The sequence below is a fragment of the Microcaecilia unicolor genome, chromosome 5, assembly GCF_901765095.1.
Source record: "Microcaecilia unicolor chromosome 5, aMicUni1.1, whole genome shotgun sequence".
In the NCBI taxonomy this organism is placed as follows: Eukaryota; Metazoa; Chordata; class Amphibia; order Gymnophiona; family Siphonopidae; genus Microcaecilia; species Microcaecilia unicolor.
In genome coordinates, this window is record NC_044035.1 from 301,504,998 (window position 1) to 301,532,388 (window position 27,391).

General features: G+C 45.1%; 1 protein-coding gene across 1 annotated transcript in view; it reads left to right on the top strand.

Moving 5' to 3' along the window:
* Positions 1–5,028: 5,028 nt before the first annotated feature.
* AKTIP (AKT interacting protein) overlaps positions 5,029–27,391 on the top strand; it is a 92,317-nt gene continuing 69,954 nt past the window's right edge. The window contains 2 exon segments of the mRNA XM_030204317.1: positions 5,029–5,136; positions 8,596–8,729. The gene's annotated coding sequence lies outside the window, so the exon portion shown is untranslated.

Consider the following 27,391-nt stretch of genomic DNA (forward strand, 5'->3'; position numbering starts at 1 on the left):
CTCAGGCAGTGGAATTTGGAATAGAAGCCTCACAGTTTAAATTGGATCGAATTGTTCACCAGAGAAGTGCATGAGCCAGTTCTGGTGGTATTTGGATGACATACTTTAGGTTCCCTGTTGCCCGAGACCACCGAGAAGCTAAGGTCCACTAGGCCACTCTCAAATGGAGCTGTGCCATTGGAGTGACATGCACGGTGGAGGCCATATGATCCATCAGTCAACATTTGCTGAGCTGAAACCCGATGGCTGCTGTGGACCTGTGAGGCAAGCATTACCAAGGTATCCATTCTCGCTTGAGGAAGAAGGCCAGAGCTTGCGCTGCATCTAGCAGGGCTCCTATGTACTCAAATTGACAAACCAGTTGTAGCTGGGACTTGGGGTAATGGATGAGACACCCCAGTAGCTCCAACACCTGAATAATCATCTCACTGACTCCTTCCTGGGATGTGCTCTTGACCAGTCAATAGTCCAGGCAGGGGAAAACACATACACCCCCAGTTTGCAGATATGCTTTCACTACCGCCAGGACACTTGGTGAAAACTCTGGGTGCAGACACTAGGCCAAAAGGCAGTGCAATCCTTGCTTATACTGATAGTGCACCAATATAAACAAGTTCTCCTACTAAATTTTCAGACAAGACTTACCTCTTGGACATTATCCCACAGAATCTCCTGTCCAAGTGCTATAACAGCACTTTCATCAGGCATTTTCTGGGCGTGGCACTGGAAACTGCATCAGTCCCCAACAGTTGTTCTAATTAGTTTACCCCTAACACCTGAATGTGGCTCTCTCACTTCTTCCATCAAATGTCTCACCAAACTTGCCAGATCTGGAACATAAGATTATTGTATACAAACCACAAATTTATGTATTTTGTATAGGAACCACAAAATTATGCATATTACTACTACTACTTAACATTATTTTATACCTCTGAATCACCAAAAAACACAGCAAATACTTCAGGTCTCAAGACCTACAGTATCGTTTGACCCCAGGCCTTTGGCAGAACATGGGACACCATAGGCATAAGCTAATGGTTTGAGTTGCAGCCTGTTTCTGTAGGCTTCCTTCACTAGAGTATTATAAGGCTTTACTGCCCAGGGCCGTGCCTAGGGTCTCTGGTGCCCCCCTGCAGACTATCAGTTGGCACCCCCCCCCCCCCCCCCGTGTGGCACAAGATGTAAAGGAAATAGGAACTGAAAGATGGAGTGCATCTTTGTGGGATTGCTGAACAAATAGAGGGTTTACAACCACTTAGCTTTTCGTGCTTTCATGTTCACGAAATTAGTAATTAAATCTTTGATATCTAACTGGGCACATATATCATTCTCAATAGCAATCATGGCAAGGCTTACAAGCCTTTCTTGCGAAATACTTGATCGCAAATAACCTATATAATAATTCTCACCTCCAACAGGATGTGCCTGGGACCGTGCCTCCCTCGGAGGTGGTCTGCTAGGCAGGCACGCACTGACGTCAGTGACAGCTGATACCAAAGAAAGGGGAGGAGTAGGGAAACATGCGGAGCGTGTTTCCCTACTCCTCCCCCTGTGTTACAGCCCACTGCACCCCCCCCTTCTGCAACCCAGTTGACCCCCCTTCTTGGCGAAAACCGTCCCCCACCGCCATCCAGTACCTGTGCTGACGGGGGACCCAAACCCCCGTCAGCCGAAGTCCTGTGCTGGCCTTCGCGCCGTTGCTTCTTCAATGATCTTCGGTTCAAGTTCCTCTGCATGCGTCTGATGTCAGATGCACACAGAGCAACTTGGACACAAAATCATTGAAGAAGCAACGCCTCGAAGGCCAGCACAGGACTTTGCTGACGGGGGTTGGGGTCCCCCGTCAGCACAGGTACTGGACGGCGGCGGGGGACGGTGTTGCCGAGAAGGGGGGGTCGACTGGGTCGCGGAAAGGGGGGTGAAAACGGAGGGACGGCAGAGTCTGGAACAGCGAGGAAGGGAGGGTGGGGGATGGCCTTGCTAGCACCCCGTTTCCTTCCCTTTTGAAACGGGCATTTTTTACTAGTTTTTTTTTATTTTTAACCGTGAAAATGATCGCTCACCACTTGCCACACTGACAGGAATTGTCAGCAATATTCTTAGAAACAAATTGCTATACATTGCAAAATAAGATAGCAGATGTAAATTCTCAAAGTGGACATATTCCAAACACTAAAATGAAAATAAAATGATTTTTCTCTTTGTTGTCTGGTGACTTTCTTTTTCTGATCATTGATAAGTCTCTGACTCTAAAGTTTAGCAATTTCATTAAAGCAAAATATATTTTCACATATCACAGACTCTTCCCTATCCAAGGAGAATCTTTTATATAAAAACAAACACCAAAAAAAACCCAATCAGATTTTCACTTACCAGCTCTTCTACACTACGTCAGCTAAATTTCCTCTGAAACTACTGTTGGAACCATCAGCCAATGAAATGGCTTTTAGCTGTAGCTATCGGGTTACCTGATAATTATATGCAAACATCATTGCAGTCATGCCCTCCTCTCCGTGTACAAGCTCAGAGAAAAAAAAAACACTTACAGATTTTAACAACTACACTATTTAGTTTTTATTTCTCCCCAGTCTCACTTGCACACCTCCCTCCGAAACTGGCTGTTCTCTTTAATTTGAATGTTGTTCAAGCTCATCCTGAATGAGGAGTTCGTCCCACACCAAAGACATAAATAGCACTGGTTGTATTCTTTCAAACAACTTCAGCAGAGCCTGCCTGCCTCAGTGAGCACTGTGCTCGAAGAGGGGCGGGCAGGGGAGAGAGGAGAATCACAGCTTCAGGTAAACATTTTGCAAGTGAGCTGACCTCAGGAAACGGTAGGCACCCTCTAGAGGTCGGCGCCCCCCTGCGGTGCTTATCCCACTTACCGTGTTACCACGGCCCTGTTCCTGCCTCCAATCTTGGGTCACTTCCTCCTATTTCTTCTGACATAAGTATTGCTACACTGGGAAGATCAAAGGTCCTTCAAGCCCAGCATCCTGTTTCCAACATTGGCCAATCCAGGTCACAAATACCTGGCAAGATCCCAAAAAAGTTCAATACATTTTATGCTGCTTATCCTAGAAATAGCAGTGGATTTTCCCCAAGTCATTTTAATAATGGTCTATGGATTTTTCCTTTAGGAAGCTATCCAAACCTTGTTTAAACCCTGCTAAGCTAACTGCCTTTATCACATTCTCAGGCACTGAATTCCAGAGTTTTAATTACACGCTGAGTGAAGAAATATTTTCTCTGATTCATTTAAATTTACTACTTTGTAGCTTCATCACATGCCCCCTAGTCCCAGTATTTTGGAAACAGTAAACAAACAATTCACATCTACCCATTCCACTCCACTCATTATTTATAGACCTCTATCATATCTTCCTTCAGCTGTCTTTTCTCCTGTCCTTTCTTTGTGTTTTACTTTGAAACCACTTTGATTAGTCACTGTGAAAGGTGGCCTATAAAGTCTAATAAACATAATAGTGCATAAAAATACATGTAACAGTTGAGGGCTTAATCTTATGCATTAACAAAAATGTTTTTAAATGATTACCTTGCATTTTGGAGCTACCCCTGATCCTGACTTGCGAGCTGAACAGCAAGATTTGTCACTCATCACTGATACTGTTACATATTGAGAACTGGAACAGTAAAAGGTCTGCTGTTTGTGTGGTCACCGCTGGGGCTGTGTGCCTAATCCCTACTTGTTAATTTGGGTCCTTCCAAACAATAGTGTTGGCTATATTACTCTTCCAAATAACTGATATGATGGGGTATTACCACTATAGTAGATAGCAGAAAATGAGGTAGATAAGAGATTGCAGTTTTTCTATCACACAAATGCTGAACCCACATTTCTCCATTCCCTAAATTTCACTACTACCTTTGTACAGCTATATTTGCTCTTGGATAACATTAGTTTATTCCACCACCAGCCTAGTGGTTAGAGTGACAGGCTATGAACCAGTAAAGTCAATGTTCAAAACTAACTGATACTTCTTGTGGCCTTGGGCAAGGTACTTAATCCCTCATTGCCTCAGGTACAAAAGGTAGGAGAAATAGCTAACATACCAGCATGTACCTACCTTGAACTTTTACTACTGAAAAATAAAAATACAAGCTAATCATATCTAGCCTTCAGGCTAGTGCATGTCTTTCATATGCTACTTCAAGTACCTTTCAGATTAATAAAATATTAAAGATATTTCAAAGACCATATTTTACAACTGAACTTTGGAGTCCTTTAGGAAAGCCAGCACAAGATGACATATATACCAATACCTAGTCTATTCTGATCATTTATAACCCATTTCATCCCAATAGTCTAAGATGACTAACAATTAGGAGTATCAGCACAATACTGTTCAGAATTTACATTAAAAAATCCTTCCACTAATGCCTACTCAAGTTCTTTCCAAGAAATTAAGAGCATCACACTGTAAAATATGTAGAAAATACAATTTCTTTTCAAAAGCCTACCTAAAACGATAGGATGAGATCTGTAAAAAGCGGGAAGAAGGCTGTTGCAGGGACGGGGAGCTCAAGTTTTAAGATTGATCATCTAAAATTAAACATAAGTAAAATGAAATTAAGTGATCATAAATCAGACACAAGCTACTTTTCTTAAAATAAAATGACCAAGGCCCATTTCAATTTAAACATTTTTATTTTTAGATTGATCACTATGACCATATCTGCAAAAGAGTGTGAGAACAGACCATACTCCCTGTTCAAGAGGAAGTCTGAGGAAGTAAGGCGACTGGGAGAGGAGAGGAAGCTGCAAACAGCTGTTAGAAAACTATTTACACACAGGCTACACCAACAGGAAAAAGGCGGAAGAACACAAGTAAGAAAAAAGTACTTCGATTTGTCCTAGTCCGTCTTCTTCACGTCAAAACCATAAACCCACCCACGCCGCCTTAAGTCCCGCACTCGTTCTTTCTAACCCAACAACGCTAACAATGCTCATGCGCAATTGTAGTCACTGACTGCGGAACCGGAAGCCGGGTTGGTTTACAGGGTGTGACGTCAAACGTACACATTTCCTTCCCGGTAATCGCGGGAGTTAAGCGCAGAAATCAGGGAAGGAGGTGTGGTTGGCTTGGCTGTCAACGGTAGCGAGGTGGAAAGGTAGGAAAAAAGAGAGCCCAATCTTGTGAGGAAACTGATTATTTGGCAACGCTGTTGTATTTTCAGGGCAGGTTTGGCCAAACTTGGTCTCGTAAGATTAGTGTCAGAGTCCAGGCAGCCGTGTGTGTGCCTCATGGTTTCATTAGCTTTTGGGCTAGCGCAGTGGAAAATCGGTAAAAAAAAAGTTGGTCCCTTCCGGTACCTGTTGCTGGGATTACAGCATAAAAGTAAATGTTCACGTAATACATGTGTACGTGACAACAGGTTCTTCAATGACGTCTTGCCACATTTGTTTTATTAATTTTAATGATATTTCAAACTCATGTAAACTGATCTTCTTTAAGATCTTGCTTTTGTATTTTACTGGCGTATCCAGCCTATATTTCAGTTCCTAGCAATACAACTGGAAAGCTGCTGGAAACCTGCTACATATTAAAGTTGTTTGTGAAAATCCGGAGTTTAATAATATTTCCGAATTATTGTGTTGTAACTTTTGGTACCTGCAAACAATTTTAATGTTTAATTTGAGCCCTTCTAACTCGCTTCAGCCCTTTAATGAATATGCTGCCCGATATGAAACTTTGCAGGCGTACGCAGTGGTTGGCATAATAGTCAGAACTTCAGATACTTCTAGATTAGAAGTCTTCTGGATAAGAGGTTTGAGGCGTCTCCTGTGAACATAGCTTCTTGTGAAAACCTGTTTAGCCTTTCAGTAGCTATGAAAGGAATTGAAATTTTAATTGGCTTGGTATGAGGTAATTCACTTGCAGGTAATTATCCCTGTATATACACATAGATTGTGTATAACTTAAAGATGTGTTCACTTCTGATTTGTGTTTTCTTTGTAGCTTCAGTGGTTGTAGGTACCATTTGTTTTTTCTTCTGAACTGATTTTGTTTTCTATTAAAAAAATGAAAACTTTGAAACTTGCAAGCAAACAGGAGCAGGTAATCTTAGTCACTGAAGATCAATATTGATGCATTTTAAGAGATATGTTAGTGGCTATGTTATAAAATAGTAGGTCTTTTGTCCAACATTAGGATAAAAGTCATACTTAATAAAGTAGCTCACTGATTGGACCCTCATTAACAATTCAGGCCCAGGTTGGAGGAGACCATTTTGCATGTTAGCTCAAATATTAATAGTTTATCACAATCAGAGCTTGGGGCAAAGATAGGGAGAAAATACGGGTTGTTTTTTTTTTTTTAGCTCATTGGTGGAAGAGAGACTATCTATTGTGGGCCTTTATAAAGCACTTAGTGGTCAAGTGGGGGAGAAGGAGTATGGTTACGAGAGGAACGGGACCTAGGTACCCCCTTGCGGAACTGGAAGATACTTGTAGCTTTGTGGAAAACGCCACAGATAGAACATCTGCATTACAAGAAACACATTTTAAATTCATACATAGAGCATATACATTCCAGTTGCAACTATTTTGTGCAGGGCTTACACCCACTGCACAGTGTCTTAAGTGTGCTGCAGAGGAAAATTCATTCTATCATTCAGCTTGGAGCTGTAGGAAGATACAGCTTTTTTGGAGTGAACTTCATCTAGTACCTAGGTCGTACCCTTCATATGACAATTTCTTTACTCCCACATACTTATTGTTGGAATAGTGTATATTGAACTTTGGGAGGGAAAGGGAAAAATGTACTTTATTTTGAAAATTGAGGTTAGTTGCGATTAAATGTATAATGTAGGTCTGGATATCTGCAGAAGCTCCATTGTTCTGGAGTTGGCGGAATCAGGTGCATGCCTTGGCCATGTGGGGGGTGCTCAGGACACGTCTCCCTCTCCTATACATATACAGAAGTTTTTGCTCATTTGGGAGGAGTTTATCACATACTGACACCTCTGGATCATAACTCTTTGGTAATAACATAGTAAATGACGGCAGATGAAAAACCTTACGGTCCATCCAGACTGCCCAACAGATAAACTCATGTTACATGGTATGTGATACTTATATGTATACCCTGAGTTGATTTGTCCTTGCCTTTCTCAGGGCAAAGACCATAGAAGTCAGTCCAGCACTGCTGTTCTACTAAGTTCTGAAGGTAACGTTGAAGCCCCTTAAAAATTTACACTCCACCAATCCCTATCTATTGCAGATCACGATCAGGGCATAGACCGTAAAAGTCCTGCCCAGACTGTTCTGTATTAAAAGTTCTGAAGATTCTTGATCCTAAAGAGTTACAAGATGCCGGAATCCCAATGAGTAGCAACATTCCATGTAGAACCCCAAAGAGTAACATAGTAAATGATGGCAGATAAAGATCTGTACAATCCATCCAGTCTGCCCAACAAGATAAACTCATTTACATGGTATGTGATACTTTATATGTATACCTGAGTTGATTTACCTTGCCTTTCTCTTGGACACAGACCGTAGAAGTCTGTCCAGAACTGTTCTTGTACTACGTTCTGATGCTAACGTCGAAGCCCCTTAAAATTTACACTCCAGCCCATCCCTGTCTATTCAGTCATGATCAAGGCGAGACTGTAGAAGTCTGCCCAGCTCACATTTTGTTTCCCAATTACCGGCATCGCCACCCAATCTCCGCTAAGATTCCACGGAGCCATTCCTACTAAACAGGATTCCTTTGTGATTATCTCACGGATGTTTGAATTCCATTACCGTTTTCATCTCCACCATCTCCCGCGGGAGGGCATTCCACATATCCATCACTCTCTCCGTGAAGAAATACTTCCCGACATTAGTCCCTGAGTCTGCCTTATAAACTGCGCTTATAAAGAAATGGCAGAGGCGGCATACAAGGTGAGGGTGGAGATAAGGGTGTTAGGGGGAGAAGTTACAATAGGGGTATTATTTGAACTTGGCTGAAGGAACACTGTCTTCTGGTCAGTTGTGTGGTTTTTTTTTGTTGTTTTTTTTGTTTTGTTTTATTGGGGTCTAGATCTGGCTTCATCTAGGCCTAGTTATGTTTTGGGGGAGGAGGAAGTGGGAGATGAGCTTGGGGTGGTGAATAGGTTTCTTGCTATATTAATAAGGAAATGATGACTATCTAGATTTATCTTTTGTAGACAAATGTTGTCATATTTGTGTTTGGTAATGTTGTTAACCTGAACATTTGGAATGTATTCTTGTATTTATTCTATATGGTCATCGATAAAAATTGTTTCAAACTAACAATTCATGCCCAGGCAATATGGAATCCCAAGTAGTGAGCCTTAGGACAGTAATGGCTTCTAAAACTTTCATATTCAGGTTTTTTATATATTGATAAATACAGAGAAGCATAGTTATCACATGGACTACTGTTAAAACTTATTATTAATCACAGGTCCCATTTTATGCAGTGAGATCTAGTTAGTAATAACTGGAGTTAAAAGTAAAATAAGTCTTAATGGTAGCCTACTTTGATAACTATACTCCTAAATTTCTGTAAGCTGGAAAGTGACATTTTAATTACTGTTCAGCCTTTATTTATTTTTTAGCATTTTCTGGAAATGTCGATAGTTTCTTGACTGAGTAATATCAGAGGAGGAGAATGATCAACTTATTTTGATTTCACTGAAAGTGATACTGCTGTACCAGAATATGTAATCCTCCTTGCTCTCATTTGGCAAAGGTGAGTAATTAAATTTAAATTCCAAAGCTGTTACACTGTTGATGAGGCTTTAGAATATATCCTATTTTAATCCATTGTAGTACTTTGTATTGCAAATTTTTTTTGTGTGTGTGGGTTGTTGTTTTTTTTTTTTTGCTCACTAGCCCAGCAGGCAAAGATAATGGAAAGAGAAGGCACAAAAAAGGGTAATAAAAGGAATGGATTTGGGTGGGAAGTCACATTAGCAGCTTAAAGAAGATACCTAACCTGTGTTTTTAATTCTCCCTTTCTTTCTTAACTACTTGCTGCAACAAACAAACCTTGCGATTTTTAAAACACCCAGCCAACGCTGTGTTTTGGGACCTTCCTTCCATTCTCCATTATTCCCCACTCCTGGTATCGGGACCTTCCCTTCCCATTCTGCATTATTCCCCACTCCTGGGGTCCTTATGATTAATGGCTGTCGTGACCACCACTTGTCATTTATTTTATTAAACAATTTGTAACTTGCCTATACAATGCTGGTACTAGGCAGCAAACAAAGAAATAGTAAAATTCATAACAATTAGATCTGCATATTACCATGGGGGAGATGGCAAAGGTGGCAGCCAGTTTATGCACATTTGCTGCAGTGCCTGAAGACTGGAGAGTGGCCAACATAATTCCAATTTTTAAAACATTTCCAGGATGACTGGGAAACTACAGACTGGTGATCCTAACTTCAGTGCTGGCAAAAAACTATTACTGTGAACAATTACTGAACACATATGCATGGTTTAGTGGGTTTTAGGCCGAGGGAAGCCTTGCCTCACCAATATACTATCCTTTTTGAAGGTGTGATAAACATGGTTAAAGGGGAGGCTGTGTCGGATACTTTCTGAAAACTCAAGACAGCATAACTCATGCCTGAGGAAATTTAAAAAAGCCATTGATTAGAAAGCAATATATTATTGTGAATTGAGAACTGGTTAAAAGAAAACAGAAAGTTGGGTTAAATGACCAACTTTACCTTCCTCTATTGAGGAAATAATGGAGTATGCGGTGGTGTTCATCGCCCAGGAATTTGACCGTCTGACCTTCCTTTCCGATAACAGAATGGGAGGTGCTGTGGACGCCAGCAAGTCTGGGAAGCTCATTACAAGTTCCATCTGGCCCACGGCACCTAGATGGAACAGGATTCTCAGTGGTCGATAAATCACTTGGAGCTCAGGGCAGTGAAGAATGCATTATGTGACTTTGCTCCCTTTCTGGTGGGGGCCCAGTCCAAGTTTCTCCTACCAACCAGGTTCGATGGGGTTCGATGCCCTACTGTACCCTGGCCAGAGACACATCTACTATATGTCTTTCCTTCTTGCCCCATGGTAGGTTGCGTATTGAAAGGATTGCATTGCACTGAGGTTGAATAATTCATGTAGCCCTGGATTGGCCACGGAGGCTGTGGTACGCAGACCTGAATCGACTGCTAGACATGGGTCCTCTCTGTCTTTCGCAGGTACACAGCCTACTGAAGCAAGGTCCTGTGCTCATGGAGGATCCGTGTCCCTTTGGTCGTATGGCTTGGCCATTGAAAAGGCTCAGTTGGGACAAAAAGGTTATTCTGAATCGGTCATTGCTACCTTGTTTCAGGCTCTGGAACGCTCTACATCCATGGTGCATGCGAGGGTGTGGAGGACTTTCGAGGGCTCGTGTTCTGAGTACAGACTTTCTCCCTTCTCTGCTCAGATCATGCATATCCTACGTTTCTCCAGGCAGGCCTTCAGAAAGGATTGGCATTGGGTTCTCTAAAAGTTTGGGGTTGCAGCTTTTGCCTGTTTCATGAGCTGACTACAGAAGATCTCTTTGTGGCTCACCTGGATATTGTTTGATTTCTTGTGAGGAGTGAGCCACTTGCAACCTCCCTTTTGCATGCTGTGTCCAGAGTGGAACCTTAATTTAGTCCTTTGGACTCCTTGGAAGCCTCCGTTTGAATCACTTCAGAAGGGCTCTTAAAATCTTATGCGAAAGACATTATTCTTGATGGCTGTAACATCACCAAGTAGGGTTTCAGAGCTTCAGGCTCTCTTGTAAGGATCTCTTTCTTGCTTTTGGAGGCAGGGGTGACCCTGCGCACAGTTCCTTTCTTCTAAAAGTGGTATCAGCATTTCACTTGTTTATCCTCCTTTGCCCTTTATGAGGGGAAACACCAGCCCTCGGAGGTAAACTCCTTGGCTGGAATAAGAGAGACAATCAGACTCAGATAAGGCGCAATCAAGTAAAATCTTTATTGTTATTTCTCTAAGTCAGTACAAAAGTGATGATCCCTCTGAGGCAGTTGTTGTCACACAGCCAGCAAGGTGTTCAGGCAGAGCTACAAGGCCGCTCAGCTAGGCTTTCTCATTCTGCACTTATATATTATTTTGTTTCATTTCTCCTAAATCATGTGATTCCTCTTATTCTAACTTATTGTACATATAAGGATATTTTCTGTTTTCTTCATTATACAAAAAAGGTAATATTCTTCTGATTATTTCTTATAATACATAAAAGATAATTTCTTTTATATTTATTAGCCTTGTACAAATAAGGATTTTCCTATATTTTACCAACCTCTCCTGTTCCTATTCACATGCACACTCTGTGCTCATTGGCTAATTCCCTTACCCCATACACATGATCCCAGCATGCAACTTGCTTTAGCATGAAACACCTGGCTGCTTCTTCTCTAAACACATATTTGTGGAGGAACATCTCCTTCTTTGGAGGGTCCTCAGTCTCACCATCAAGTTTATATCAGTTTGTGTCTGCCATATATGGGCCACATATCCTTAGTTCCGCATGTGTTTCTCCTTGTCATGTGATTTACCAGAGGTGCATAACAATATTTGCTATTTACTGATAATCAAGGCTCATGCACTCTGTATACAGGTCGCAGTAGGGAGAAACAAAACTTGTGCTGATGACAGCAGATCTGAGCGCTTGCAGGCCAGACTTGCAGACCAAGCATAGGGAAGAATATACACACCTCAACCAATCTGTGGAATGTCCGTCCTCTTGCAGAGAGGATGAAGAGGCTTAGCATTCTTCCTTGCATCTTCTCGATGTGTGTACAGTCCTCATTAGTATCTGTAAGTCACGAATGAGTTTTGCAAATTGGACAGACTGTGCTTTTTGCTAAAGAGACTTGGCCTAGTGGCTTCCAAGCCACAATTGCTAGATGGCCGAAGGAGACTATTGTGCCAGCTTATTTTGCTTGTGGGGAAGCAGGCTTCTCAGCCCTTTCAGGCTCTTTCTACGAGGCGCACGGCAACATCCTGAGTGGAAACTACCCTGGCCGTCTTCGCAGATATTTGCAAGGCAGTGACCTAGTCAAGCTGCATACCTTTTGCCAAGCACTGCAGGGCAGATGTTGCGGTGCACACTGAAGCCATTTTGGGGGGCTTTGGTCTTTAGAGTAGCAGCACCAGGCTCCCACCCACTCTATGGATTGCTTTTGAACATCCCACAGGTAGTGGGAAGCTACGAATGGAAGGAGAAATTTCGGTTTTACCTAATCAATTTTCTTTCTATTAGTCCTTCCCACTATTCCAGAGGCCCACCTGAGGTTTCTGAGATGTTTTTAGTAGGTGTGAAGTAATGGGCCCCCGCTCTTATTTTATTTTTTTGTCGTGGCCACTGGGGACAGGGAGCAGAAGGTGTTCAGTACTCGCAGAGGCAACTGCCAAGAAGGTTGGGTGTAAACAGGAGATGGGATGAAGTAAAAAGTTGAAGCCAATAAGTCAGTCTCTCTTTCCCTTCCCATTCAAAAAAAAAAAAAAAAAAAGCAAGCAAACCTATGAGCTGCTGCATCCGAGTTGTCATTCTTTATTGTTGGTAGCATTTTTTAAATTTATTCTCACTTATATTTTTAAACATGCTGGCTTGTGCAGCATAGAGATGTACAAGAGGAGTAGTATAACAACTTTTCATAGGTAGAGTAGTAATTTGTTATAAATTGTAATTAGTGTGTCATTTTGAGGGGCTGGTTTTAGGGACACCCTAGCACTGTTATATTTGTGCATAGAAAAAGATGGAGACCCATGGGGGGGGGGGGGGGGTGGTGCTGTGAAAAATTGCTCAGACACGAAGGGTACTGTGAACTGAAAAAGTTTGGGGAACCACTGCTATGCACCTGTTTTGCACCTGAACTAGCTTACTACACATACTATAACTTAAATCAGTTCTTTATCTCTTGCTTAACTATACAAAGAACTTGCCTTGATTTTAGCTGACCATCAAATTATCCCAACTAACTCTGTACCACGCATCTTGTTCCCATCATATTGCTGATTCCTTAGCTATATGGTAAGCCGTATTGTAGAAAATCTTTAACATCATATCAATGTTGAATGCTTTAATACATGTTTCCATATCATCATGCTGATCAATCCATAGACTGGTGGGTTGTGTCCATCTACCAGCAGGTGGAGATAGAGAGCAATCCTTTTGCCTCCCTATATGTGGTCATGTGCTGCCGGAAACTCCTCAGTATGTTCTCTATCTCAGCAGGTGGTGGTCACACACAGCAGCAGCTCTGGCTAGGCCTCCAAGCCTAATTTTTAGGTTTTGTTGAGTGCCTGGAGTTGAGGGCTCTTCTTGAGCAAGTGCAAACCTGGTGGCGCCAGGTCCCTCCTTTTCTCCCCCCTCCCGCTGGCTCCGTAAAAAAAAAAAAAAATTTTGGACGTCCTTAAGGGCGTTTATTTCGACGTTTATTTAAACGTTTATTGCAGCTACTCACTGGGACACCAGGTCGTTACAGCTCGGAGCGAGAAGCAGGTAATTTTTACCTTTTTATAGCGGGCAGGGGTTCCCCGATTGATCTCCACGTGGCCTATGGCGTCGGAGGGCGAGGGCGCGAAGAATCGCTCCCCGGACCGCGTGTGCGCTTCTAGCGGGGATGCGGGGGTTTTAAAGTCTGATTCGCCCTTGTTGGGTGTCAGTTTGGAGGCCGTTCAGTGTCCCGGGTCTTCCTCCGGCGCGGCGGTTTTTTCCCGCCATAGCGCCCATCCCCCGCTTGCTCGCCTCCGCCATCTTGGCCGGCCACTCTGCTCGGACGGCTTCTCTTGGGCCGCCCTTGAGCTGGGAGACGTTCATGCCATGGCCGCCCTTGATTTGGGCGACGGCAAAAAGCGGCTAAAGTTAAGCGCCGTTCTTCCCGCGCGGCTCCTTCGCGGAGTGTTGCGTCGGACGCCATCTTGGATGCGCAGCATGTTGCTCCCCCGCTCTTGCGAGCGCCGGTTGAGGGTGCGTCTAGGGCTGTGGCCCAGGCTGCTGAAATTCACAGTCTGGGGGGTTTCTCCCCCGAGTTTATTTTGCTGCTGCATCAGGCCTTCCTTATGCAAAACGCTGCCCCTTCTCCCTTGTCCGATAACGGGGTTGAGGCCCCCGGAAGTAAACGCCCTCGGGTGGATTCCCAGGCCTTAGAGGACGCTGTTTCCTCTGATGTAGATGAGGGCAGCGTATCTGAGTTCTCCCAACGGTCCTTTGGGGATTCCTTGGAGGAGACGGATTCCCGCTCGGTTGGAGCGGATGACCCCTCTGCAGCGCGGATCTTTCGCTCAGAGGATTTGCCCAACCTGTTACTGCAGGCCATGAGCATTTTGAAGATTTCCTCGCCAGAGGACGTCTCTCCCTCAGCCCCTGTTGGCTCTGCCATTATGCTGGGGACGAAGCGCCCGCCTAGAACCTTCCACGTGCATGATGCCATGCACACCTTATTTCGGCTCAATGGGATGTCCCGGAAGCGAGCCTCAAAGTGGCTAGGGCTATGTCCCGCCTCTATCCTTTGCCTGAAAGTGAGCGTGAGGCCTTTATTTGGCCTACCGTGGATTCTTTAATCACTGCGGTGACTAAGAAAACGGCGTTGCCGGTGGAAGGTGGCACGGCACTAAAGGACGCCCAAGACAGAAGATTGGAAGCGGCTTTAAGGTCGTCCTTCGAGGCGGCTGCCTTAGTTTGCAGGCCTCAGTTTGCGGCTCCTATGTGGCCAGGGCGTGCCTGACGATGGTGCAGCGGGCTTCCCCCTCGGATCCTTCCTTGAGGGCTGACTGGCCGGCCCTGGAATCGGGCCTGGCTTATTTGGCAGACTTACTGTATGATGTCTTGAGAGCCTCGGCTAAAGGTATGGCTCAGACAGTCTCTGCGCGGCGCTGGCTTTGGCTGAAACATTGGTCTGCGGACCACGCCTCTAAGTCCCGCCTGGCTAAGTTGCCTTTTAAAGGCAAGCTGCTCTTTGGGGTCGAGCTGGACAAAATCGTGACCGATCTCGGCACGTCTAAGGGCAAGAGGTTACCAAAGGTCAGGGCTCGGGCAAGTGCTCGCCCCGGTATCTCCAGAGGACGGTTTCAGGAAGCCCGTTGGTACCGCCCGGGCAAGTCGGGCTCCTCTGCCCCCTCTTCCTTCAAAAGGAACTTCTCCCCCAAGCAGCATTCCTTTCGCAGAGACCGCCGTCCCGGAGGTACGCCCTCCGGTCTTCCCCCAGGGTCTCGTACCCAATGACGGGGTCCTGGTCCATGGCCCAGTGCGGATTGGAGGACGCCTGTCCTCGTTTCTGGGCGAGTGGACCAGAGTAACTTCAGACGCTTGAGTGCTGGAAGTCATCAGAGACGGCTACAAGTTAGAGTTCTGCCGACCCTTAAGAGACGGGTTTGTACTCTCTACCTGCAAGTCTCCGGTCAAAGCTGTGGCAGTGCAGCAGATCTTGGACAACCTGATACGCCTGGGTGCGGCCGTTCCGGTGCCAGAAAATCAGATTGGCAAGGGACGTTACTCCATTTACTTTGTGGTACCAAAGAAAGGAGGTTCTGTCCGGCCTATCCTCGACCTCAAAGGGGTCAATCGGGCCTTGAAAGTGCGGCACTTTCGCATGGAGACTCTCCGCTCTGTTATAGCGGCAGTGAAGGCAGGAGAGTTCTTGGCTTCCTTGGACATCAAGGAAGCGTACCTGCATATTCCCATCTGACCTCCTCATCAACGCTTTCTGCGTTTTGCAGTCCTGGGCCGACACTTCCAGTTCAGAGCCCTCCCTTTCGGGTTGGCTACTGCTCTGCGGACCTTCTCCAAAGTAATGGTGGTCATCGCGGCCTTCCTGCGAAAGGAAGGAGTACAAGTCCATCCTTATCTGGACGACTGGTTGATCCGAGCCCCCTCTTATGCAGAGTGCGGCAAAGCTGTGGACCGGGTGGTTGCTCTTTTGAGCTCCCTGGGGTGGATCATCAACTGGGAGAAGAGCCAGCTGCGCCCGACTCAGTCCCTGGAGTATCTGGGAGTTCGATTCGACACCCAAGTGGGCAGAGTGTTCCTGCCAGACAATCGGATTGTCAAACTTCAGGCTCAGGTGGACCAGTTCCTAGTAGCCTCTCCCCTTCGGGCTTGGGACTATGTGCAGCTGTTGGGCTCTATGACGGCCATGATGGAAGTAGTGCCCTGGGCCAGGGCTCATATGAGACCACTACAACTCTCTCTGCTGCAGCGCTGGACTCCGATGTCGGAGGATTATGCTGTGCGCCTTCCCTTAGACCGAGCAGTGCGCAAGGCGCTGAGCTGGTGGCTGCAGACAGACAAGTTGTCTGCAGGAATGCCTCTGGTGACCCCGGAGTGGATTGTCGTCACGACGGATGCCTCTTTGTCGGGCTGGGGAGCCCACTGCTTGGGAAGGACAGCGCAGGGGCTCTGGTCTCCTGCAGAGGCAAAGTGGTCTATCAACCTCCTGGAACTCAGAGCCATTCGGTTGGCGCTTTTGGAGTTCATCCCGGTACTGGCGTTGAAGCCAGTACGGGTCCTGTCGGACAATGCCACGGCTGTGGCCTATGTCAACCGCCAGGGAGGTACCAAGAGCGCCCCTCTAGCCAAGGAGGCCATGAATCTATGCCAGTGGGCGGAAGCGAACCTGGAACAGCTGTCAGCGGCCCACATTGCCGGAGTCATGAATGTCAAGGCGGACTTTCTCAGTCGCCATACCTTGGATCCCGGAGAGTGGCAGCTATCTGCTCAGACGTTCTTGGACATCACGAAGCGCTGGGGCCAGCCGATCCTAGATCTGATGGCGTCATCGGCCAATTGCCAAGTGCCGCGCTTTTTCAGCAGAGGACGGGACCCTCGATCCCTGGGAGTAGATGCTCTTCTCCAACAGTGGCCGACACAGGAGCTTCTCTATGTGTTCCCGCCCTGGCCCATGTTGGGCAGGGTGCTAGACCGGGTGGCAAAGCATCCGGGCCGGATAATCCTGGTGGGTCCGGACTGGCCCAGACGTCCCTGGTATGCGGACTTGATCAGGTTCTCAGTGGACGATCCTCTGCAGCTGCCAGTGGAGCAGGGCCTATTGCATCAGGGTCCCGTGGTGATGGAGGATCCCTCCCCCTTTGGTCTTACGGCCTGGCTATTGAGCGGCAGCGTCTGAGAAAGAAGGGCTTCTCAGACAAGGTCATCGCCACTATGCTGAGAGCGAGGAAGCGCTCTACTTCTACTGCTTACGCCAAGGTTTGGCGTACCTTTGCAGCGTGGTGTGAAGCAGGCTCACTTTCTCCCTTCACTGCTCCAATTTCTTCAGTGTTGGCGTTCCTGCAAGAAGGTCTGGAGAAAGGCCTGTCGCTCAGTTCCCTTAAAGTCCAGGTAGCGGCTCTGGCTTGCTTCATGGGCCGCCTGAAGGGTGCTTCCCTGGCTTCGCAGCCAGATGTGGTGCGCTTTCTCAAGGGAGTTAATCACCTGCGCCGTCCTCTGCGCTCAGTGGTGCCTGTGTGGAATCTCAACCTGGTGCTAAGAGCTTTGCAGAAGCCGCCTTTTGAACCCTTGTCAAGGGCATCTCTGAAAGACCTGAGGTTGAAAGCAGTCTTTTTGGTGGCTATCACTTCAGCCAGAAGAGTTTCCGAGCTCCAGGCACTCTCATGTCGGGAGCCCTTTCTGCAGTTCACGGAGGCAGGAGTGTCTATTCGCATAGTGCCTTCCTTCCTGCCCAAGATTGTTTCTCGCTTCCATGTGAATCAGCAGCTCTGTCTCCCTTCCTTTCGTAGGGAGGACTACCCAGAGGAATACTCTGCTCTCAAATATCTGGATGTGAGACGAGTCATCATCAGATACTTGGAAGTGACCAATGATTTCCGGAAGTCGGATCATCTGTTTGTCCTGTTTGCAGGTCCTCGTAAGGGTCTGCAGGCTGCTAAGCCTACAGTGGCAAGATGGGTCAAGGAAGCCATTGCAGCGGCTTATGTGGCCGCGGGGAAGGTGCCGCCTATCCAGCTGAAGGCTCACTCCACTAGAGCTCAGGCGGCCTCGATGGCAGAGGCCGGGTCCGTCTCCTTGGAAGAGATTTGCAAGGCGGCAACTTGGGCATCGGCCCATACCTTCTCCAGGCATTACCGCTTGACTGTGGCTGCTCGGGCGGAGGCCCGGTTTGGAGCTTCAGTGTTGCGGTCAGGGATTTCTATGTCCCGCCCTGGGTGAGTACTGCTTCGGTACATCCCACCAGTCTATGGATTGATCAGCATGATGATATGGAAGGTAAAATTATGTATCATACCTGATAATTTTCTTTCCATTAATCATAGCTGATCAATCCATAGCCCCTCCCAGATATCTGTATTGTTTATATTCTGGTTGCATTTCAGGTTCAAGTTTAGTCTTCAGTTCCTGTTCAGGAGGACTTCGTGTTCAAGTTTTTCAATGGATTCTTCAAGAGTTGAGACGAATTTGTGTTACAGTGAGCTGCTGCATTTCTCTCCCCTCCGTTTTACGGGGCTGGATTGAGACTTAAATTCTGCCGGCGCTCCCTCCCGCTTCGTGCGGCAGTAGGGCAGCTTTGTACCCCTCCCGCTTCGGCGGTGTTAGGGTCAGTCAGCTCCTCCCGCGGTTGCAGGATAAGCCAGATCCCCCCGCATCGGCGGGTGTGGTGTCCCTCCCCCGCTCCGCGGGGATGAGCTGGACGGATTCCCCTCCCCCACTTGTGTGGGGATGAGCTGGGTTAATTCCCCTCCCCCGTTTCGGCGGTGGTGAGCTGGGCAGAGTGTCCCTTTGTGGGTGTAATTCTCTAAGTGCTGAGTCCTGCGGATGGAGCTTGGATATCGACATACTGAGGAGTTTCCGGCAGCACATGACCACATATAGGGAGGCAAAAGGATTGCTCTCTATCTCCACCTGCTGGTAGATGGACACAACCCACCAGTCTATGGATTGATCAGCTATGATTAATGGAAAGAAAATTATCAGGTATGATACACTTATAAGGTAAATTATGTATCATTAGTATTATGCTAACATTGAAATTATATTTCTGGTATTTGAATTCCAGTGCTATTAAATGTGTATATTTTTGATAACTGTTTCATAGTAGTTCTATTGGGTTTTATTTTACTGTTTTCAAATTTACCTAATTTATTGTATTTATATTTATTGTTGTTTATTTTACTGTTGTTATGCTATTAACAAAATTGTAAGTTTTATGTTAAACTCTACCTTGGGTGAATGTCTTCATAAAGGTGGTTAATGAATCCCAATCAAATATGATATGATAAGCCTAGTGTTAGAGATTTTTTTTTTGTTATTTTTGTTACATTTGTACCCCACGCTTTCCCACTCATGGCAGGCTCAATGCGGCTTACATATACAAGTACTTATTTGTACCTGGGGCAATGGAGGATTAAGTGACTTGCCCAGAGTCACAAGGAGTGGTCTGTGCCTGAAGTAGGAATCAAACTCAGTTCCCCAGGACCAGAGTCCACCACCCTAACCACTAGGCCATTATCATCAGTTTGACTACTTTTAGAAGGAGGGTGGAACTTTAAAGAGAAACCACTCAGTCTAGGGCATGCTTGACTCTGAAAAGGATCAGGTCCCTGGTCCCATGTTCCTCTTATCTAGATAAGGCTAGAGAATTATTCCTAGGGGGAATTCTGTGCAAATGTTTTGAAAATTCTGTGCACTATTTTTAAAAATTCTGCATAGTTCTAGTAGTCTGTGTATTTGCATATCATAAGTTCTGAATTCTATCCTCTGGCTCCAGCCCCCCATTTCCCTGTCACTTCAACTGCAGTTCTCCCTCTACTTCTCTGCAAGATTTCTAATTCTGTCTGCCCCCAAAGTTTTCTCTTGTATGCAATACCCCCACCTTTTCTCTCTCCCCCTAGGCACACACACTTACCTTTTTTTTCCCCCTGCCCTCCCAAGTTATCGTTTTTATCTCTCTTCCACTCTCCTACATGGCACGCCTCCGTTGCCCCCACCCCCCCATCTATCTGGCACACTCTGTCACCAGAGTGCCAACTGATGCTGGTGACAATCAGTTGCTCTTATCACTCTATGCCTTTCCTTCTCTGGACAAGAAGAGGAAGAAATGAACTGGTGCATATTGGGCTGCTTCCTCCTTCTGTGCCGGTCTAGGCCCAACTGTTCATGTGAACTGCCCATGCCTCCATACAGCCTGCTCAGTTCAAATAAATGGTTGGATCTAGGATGGCACAGGAGGAGGAAGTAGCCTAGTGTACAACCATTCATTTCCTCCCCTGTGATCTCTGCTGGGAGAGGGGGAGAGAAATTGAGGAGAGCACCTGATGTTGGTGCTTGCACAGAATTCTGTAGGGAATTTAGCATTGCACAGAATTCTCTTAGGAGTAGAGAATGAGTCAGCAGTTAACCAGAATTGTTGTGGGAGGGAGAAGACTGCCAATTCCCGTAGGAGCATATTTCATATTCACTAGAGCCAAGAAGGGTGGGGAGCAGACTGACTGAGAGCTTGCATCGCACTAACAAGTATTATGGTAAGGAGTGGCTAGAGTTTATAGAAATGGATCCTAATTGAGAGGCACTTTCCCCAACTGACGAGGAAGAGATGGAATTCCTAGAAGAAACATAGTAAATGATGGCAGATAAAAGACATGGTCCATCTATTCTGCATTTCCATTCTGTCCACCATCCTTTCTGCTCCCTTAGAGATCCTGCATGTTTGTCAGAACCTTTTTTTTAAATTTTAGTCATCTCCACCACCTCCAACAGGGGGCCGTTCACGCATCCACTACCTTTTATGTAAAGAAATTTCCGAGTCCATCCCCTTTCACCTTTATCCTATGCGCCCTCATTCCAGACTTGCCTCTTTTGTATTTATGTTATGAAATTAAGTGTCTGTACTATTTTTCCCTCTCGCACCTTTCTTCCAAAGTACATTTTTAAGCCTGGCCCTATACACTTTGACAAAGACCACTGACCATTTTAGTAGCCACCCTCCATCCTGTTTATATCTTTTGGAAGGTGTGATCTCCAGAGAGTTACATAATAAATTGTTTCACTAGAGGCTTATATAGAGGCACTATCATCTCCTTTTTCCCCACTGCCCATTCCTCTCCCTGTGCACCCAAGCATCCTTCTGGCTTTTGTTGTCACCTTTTCTACCTGTTCATGCTCAAGTCCACTCTTCTTTCATGCACAGAAATACTTCACCCACCTATACTATACCAGTCCCTTGGGTTTTTGCAGCCCAAATGCATACCCTGCATTTTTTTAACATTAAAACATAGCTGTCAAATTCTGAACCATTCCTGAAGCTTCACTAGATTTCTCTCATGTTATCCACACCACCAGGGGTTAGGGTTTCTACTCTATTGCATATTTTGGGTATTGTCTGTAAAAAGGCAAACAGCCGTTCCACAACGTTGCTCACAAAAAAACGTTAAGAATTAGACCAATGACCTGTCTTTGTGGCTTACCACTGGTAACTTCCCTTTCCTCAGAGAAGTTTAAAAGCAGCCTTGCCAGTTGTAAAGTAGCATCTTCTTTTTGTTGCCGTTGAACAGTAGAACTTAGGGCCCTGTTTAGGTGCACTATCATTTGTAGTGTGCAATAATGCTAGAGACACCTGTAGGAATATATGGGTGCCTCTAGCATTGGTGAGTGCTAAATTTTAGCATGTGCTATAAACACTAGCACGCCTTAGTAAACGGGTCCTTTAGTTTGCTGGCTTAAATGTGATGGCTGTAGAGTTGTGCTATGGGGTTTAAAAGCAGCTTTCTCTCTTTCTTCTTCTCTATAATTGTGAGGCTAAAACAGTTTGCTGGAGAAAAAACTGTAAAGTAGCATGGTGGGGGGAGGTCAAAACAGCCTAGCTTGTTCAAAAGAGTATCCTTTTTTTGTTGCTTTGAATACAGTACAAATTCATATGAACCAGTACAGTTTTTTTTGTTTATGTTGTGTGTATTTTTACTTTTGTACCTTTTGCACTTGAGTAATTACTGTTCCCTATGTTGTTGTGAATTGCTGCATTACAGTTCACCGTCCTACTGAGAGCATAGACTGACTACATATGCCTGATATTGGATCTTTTTTTTTTTTTCCCTCCATTCTGGCAACTTTAGACCAAAGGCTTTGATTTCACCAGTCTTGTCTGGGCATTCCCTATATAGTTGCTTTCTAGAAGCTCTGCCTTCAATCTGGTTACTGTTGCCCATCTCTTGTAAAAGGCAGCGACTAGTTGCATGACATTCTCTACAGCCACCTCAGAAGTGCTATAAGGCTGGATATTATTTATTTACTTATTTGCATATTTATTATCCACCTAAACCAAGGCAGTTCACAATAAAATATTCACAATCATAAAACACACCATAGAATCCCATAGATACTTAAAACACATATCAATAATCATAGACAAGCAGGATAAAAAGGGCTACCTAGCCATTTCCTTCTTCAGAGGCTGAGTCTTCTGTCTAGCTAAATGTTTCGCCACTTTTTTTTTTTTAAGTTTGCTGTATTTTAGCCAGCTGGTCTACCAAGATGGCCTTTAACACCACATTTTTCATAGACTCCTCTATAACCACAGTTTGGCAGATTATTATACATTCCAAAAGATCTACTATAATAAAACTCACCCTCAACATTCTGAGGACACTGACGTCAGTGAAGCCAAGCCCTGACTTCCTTCAAAAAGGTTCGAAGGTTCGTGGTGGTGAAGCCACCAAAATCGCTCTGGGCCCCGCCCTCGAGGGCGGAGCAATGGCAGAACAACGAAGGGGTTGGCAGGGAGGGAGGCGTGGGGGGGGGGAATCGCTCCGGGCCCCGCCCTCGTGTCAAACGTCATGACGTTGGGGGCGGAGCAATGGAAGAATAACGAAGGGGTTGGCCAGGGAGGGAGGGGGGGTGTTGGCGACGAACACCTTGCTAGTGCCCGTTTTATTTGATCTGAAACGGGCCTCTTTTACTAGTAATTTAATAAAAGGTTCACAGGAGCTTTACAAACCTATGACCTTCCTCAGTTTTCCTTAGGTGACCAAAATAATAAAGGTTAATAAAAACTGTTTAAAGCTAATAAATGTTAGGTAGCTGGTTTTAGATGTGCTTTGAGTAGGTGAAGAGCATTGCATTTTTGTAACAGAAATCTGTAAAACCAATTCCTTTACCACTAATTTGTATGTTTTCTGCTGAGATGCTATGGTACTCATTTTCAAAGCAAAGGAGGACGTTTTTATCTAGACCTCTTTCAGTCAAGTCCAAGTTATTAAAAGTTGCTCTAATTGAGCAACTGATCACTGGAAGGATTAAGGTATGACCCTTCCTTAATCACCCAGTGGTTGCTGTTCCGTCTCCCTCTCTCCTGAACGCAAAACCGGAAAGGAAAATCAGGCTCTGTCAGGTGCAGGTATTATGGCCATTTTAAACAAAGCAGCAAGCAGGTCAAAGGAGTAGCCTAGCAGTTAATTTAGTGGACTATGAACCGAGGGACCCAGGTTCAAGTCCCATTTCTCCCTTTTTTTTTTTTTTTTTAATAATTCTGAACTGTCCAGAAACAGAAAAATAACTACCTAAATAAATAAGATTCCTGAAGGCTGTAGAAGTTGCGTACATTCAGGTACTGTAGGTGTTTTCAAGTCCTGGAGGGATCACACTTAGAAAAAGAGTTTTACTGTGGGGTTTGAACGTGTGTCCTTTTGGTTTACAGGCCACGCATTAACCACTAGGCTGCTACTCTGTTCTGCAGGGATGTCTATGTTTGTGTTGAAAATGATGCCAGACATTTGCGTCCCTGGTTTTTTGTCGTTCAAAAGTTGGACATGGATGTTTTCAGTTCAAAAATGTTCATCTCGCAGCCATAATCAACCAAGAAGTCTAGACGTTTTTCCTGTTTGATTATGGCTGTAAGATGGACTTTTTTGTTTTGTTTTGTTTGGGTTTTTTTTTTTTTTGACTTAGATGTTTTTTTGAAAATGCCCTTTTGAATCTTTCAGAAATAGTAGGTGCCAATTTGTTTTCAGTCTTATCGGACAAGGTTTTATTTGTAAATAATAAATTGAATAAAGTTTAGACTAGAAAGCTAAAATGGGATATATGAATTGGGAGTTGGTTTTATGAGAATGAAATTATGTTGGTAACTGTGAAACTGTGCCAAAAGTCTAAACTGCAACTATTTTGGAAGGCTGCATAACTGAACCAAATAGACCAGGGTTTGGTGGTTCAAAAACCATAAGGCATGTTATGGATTTTCCATGTCTTTAGGCTTGCATAAAGATGGGTTATACACTGAATGTATTTTGCCATATCTGCGGTCATCATCATAGTCGGATGTAAAGTGATTGTCCCCTTCTGTTCTATGAACTGCTTTTCATTCCAAATGCCCTTCCATAGAAGCTTTGTTCAGAAAATAGCAGCAAATGGAGAAACTCAATGAACAGTAAATGATTGTTCCAACATGTCTTTAGTATGAGTGAGAATACAAGAAAAGTATGTAAGGGTGGAGCATAAGAAATGGATCTACATGCATAAATGCAGTATTCCTTTCAAAACAAAAGCTCATCGTGCTTTTTTCCCCTCTGTTATAATCCGCCAGAATTGTCATTCCATGCTGTGTGGTTTTTATATTTAAGTCTGTCTAGTGTGTCATTCAGTGAGTGATGTATCTCTTCCAGACTAGAACGTTTCATAGACATGCTTATGTCTGCCAAGTGTTCTGCTGAAGAAAAGCTTTCTGAACTGGGTGTTGCCCAGTGATAACTAAGAATCAGCTGAAATTTTTCTTGGAAGGCTTGCATGCTGGAACTCTCCTGGGATCCTTTAAATGCCAATCAGTTGCAACCTCATTCCAAGGAGAAATGGCCTGTGTCGGCGTGCGCTTCTTTATTTTACAGACAAAGTTAATATATTGTGCATTAATCTGAGACAGACTGAAGTCTGTTGGTAGCCAGAGGGGCCATGTGTCGCGTCCCTCACCTGTTCCACGCTCCTCACGGCCGGTCCGCTCTCGGTCCTGACTCAGTGAGGCGAGCGTCGACCGTGTTGGCCGGGCTGACACTCCGACGTACCTCTCCCCACTCCGCTGGCTCTTCCGGCCGTCGGGGTAGGACTGGTGCACTGCCCTAACCCTTGCTATCATGCGGAACGCCGGCCATGTTGTCCGTGCCGGTGTTCCAGGAGGAGGCTCTTCCCTTCCGGGTGCAGAGCCTGGGATCACAGGCCACGCCTTCGGTGTCCTGATTGGCCGCTGCTGGCTAGACTCCTCCTCCTCCTGCGGGCCAACCTATCCGAGCCTTCCTCTTGCCAGCTGATGCTTGTCGACCCGATGGAGTGGGCTATTTTAGGCACAGCTATCCTCCACAAACTTTATTCGGCTCCTACTTGTGTAGAGACTTAGCCAGAGCATTTGTGTGTCTTACCTGTTTCTCCTTGCTGCTTGACCTGAGCTGAACTTTGCCTGTGCCTTTGCTTGCTGCCTGCCTAGAGACCTTGCCTGGACCTGACTACTGCTTTGCTTGCTGCCTGCCTAGAGACCTTACCTGGACCTGACTACTGCTTTGCTTGCCGCCTGCCTAGAGACTTTGCCTGGACCTGACTACTGCCTTTGCTTGCTGCCTGCCTAGAGACTTTGCCTGGACCTGGACTGTGTCTTTTGCTTGCCGCCTGCCTAGAGACGACCTGACTTCTGCTTCTGCTTACTGCATGCCTAGAGACCTTTCCTGGATTCATCTCCGGCTTCTAGTGCCCTGCTCTCCATTTTCTACCGCAGGTAAGGCCAGAGTTGTTCGGCAGCCAAACATTGTTTGGCGCAAGGACTCACTATTTATTGTAGCGGGTGTGACACCAGGACAATTATTTCATTTATTTTAGTTATTTGGCAGCATCTTGGTATTAAACTTCCTTCAAATCAGCAGTGCCTAAAAGCATGTGGTACCATATGAAAGATATATGAAATGATTTCCCTCGCCCCTCATCCATTTTGATACAGAAAGTGAAAGTGCCTTGGTGCTTTGTAGCTTTTACTACATGTGACGTGGGGTAAGGAATAATATATTGTAGAGGAATATATTCGAGTTATTCCCCAAGTTTTTCACGTCATCACTGTGACCCCTGACGCAGGTGCTAGTTACCGAAACACGGCCCGTGTCGGGTCTTTTTGTCAAGGCTCATTCATTAAAGAACTGTGTTCCATTTTTAAAGGCCCGTGGTGCTGTTTTTTTTGTTTCCACATTAGGAGTGGCCATCCAGGAAAAGGATCTAGGTGTCATCGTTGATGATACATTGAATCCCTCTGCTCAGTGTGCAGTGGCGGCTAAGAAAGCAAATAGAATGTTAGGAATTATTAGGAAAGGAGTGGAAAACTAAAATGAGAATGTTATATTGCCTTTGTATCATTCCATGGTGCAATGGCACCTCAAATACTGCGTGCAATTCTGGTCACCGCTTCTCAAAAAAGATATAGCAGAATTAGAAAAGGTACAGAGAAGGGCATAGCTCAGTTTATCTTTATTTACTATACCACAAATAAAATATCTAAGCAATTTTCAAATAATTTCAGCATGCCCTGGAAAAATAGGTGGTGTCCTTATTTGAGAAATAAGGACACCACCTGCCCCAGGATCTAGACTTGTTGCATGCACCTATATCGGCATAGGAGATACTTGTGGCTGTTAGGCCCCATTGGCAAAGGCGCCTGGCCTGTATGGTATGATTGCCAAATTTTATAAACTGCTACAAGAGCATGTTTCTCTGCCATTAGAGGCCTATTATGCTGAGATATGTCAAAACCATTCTTTTCCAGCATATGCTGATCGATCTGTTATAATGGTATTACCTAAGCCAGGCCAGAATTCTTCACATCTACACTAATCGACCAATGTCGTTGCTCAATTTTGAACTGGTAGACTAGCAGACCTGTTGCAGGATCTGATACATGAAGATCAGGTTGGTTTTGTCTACAATAGGCAGGCAGTGTGGAGTGTTCGCCATATTACAGCAGCTTTGGGTCATTGTGCCACTAAGGATGTTTCTGCCCTAGTAGTGGGATTAGATGCCCAAAAGGTGTTTGATTGTATCAACTGGGAATATTTATTTTTAGTGCTGGGAAAATATGGGATGGGAGAACCCTTTGTTGATGTGATAAACATTTTTTATACTAGTCCAGTTTCGGCAGTTCTCATCAATAGGACCTTATCTCATTTCTTCCCCTTAGCTAGGGGTACGTAATACTCATCAAGGCTGCCCTCAACTTCTTCCCCCATCCCCCGTTTATCCTTGCTTTGGAGCCTTTATTACAATTTGGGCAGATCCAGATGTGTGGGGTCTACAGGTGGGCAGGAAGTGTCTGAAATGTATGGCCTTTGCTGCTGATATGCTTTTTCTTTTGACTCAACCCAGGCCCCTCATTGCTGCAACTCCTGCATTTGGTGAACTTATCATGGATGAACGTCAGGCTTAGTACTTAA